Source organism: Eimeria mitis, genomic scaffold, assembly GCF_000499745.2.
Source record: "Eimeria mitis Houghton genomic scaffold, Emh_scaff4206, whole genome shotgun sequence".
NCBI classification, from domain to species: Eukaryota; Apicomplexa; class Conoidasida; order Eucoccidiorida; family Eimeriidae; genus Eimeria; species Eimeria mitis.
In genome coordinates this window covers 3119-3485 of record NW_013572532.1, presented here as the reverse complement: position 1 = coordinate 3485, position 367 = coordinate 3119, and positions in this window count along the sequence as shown.

The window sequence follows — 367 nt, the reverse complement described above, 5'->3', positions numbered from 1 at the left end:
GTTGCTGCTGCTGCTGCTGCTCTGCTTCTCCCAGGTCAGCTATAGCCATAGGTCAACAGCAGCAGCAGCAACAGCAGCAGCAGCAGCAGCAACAGCAGCGATGAGCTTATAAAATAAAAAAAAACATTTTATTTGAATCTCTTTTTGTCGTAATGGGCCCCCACTGCAACCAACAAAAAAAAAAAATATAAAAAAAAAATATATATTTATTTCTCTTCTTTCTTGTTTCTATTGATGAGGATAGCTGCAGCAGCAGACTGTATATACTGCTGCTAGCCCCTAGCATATACTCTTAACTATTATGCTTTCGTTTTTCTTGTTGAGGGGGCCCCCATCCAGTACCCTCATGGGGGGCCCCCAGCACCAC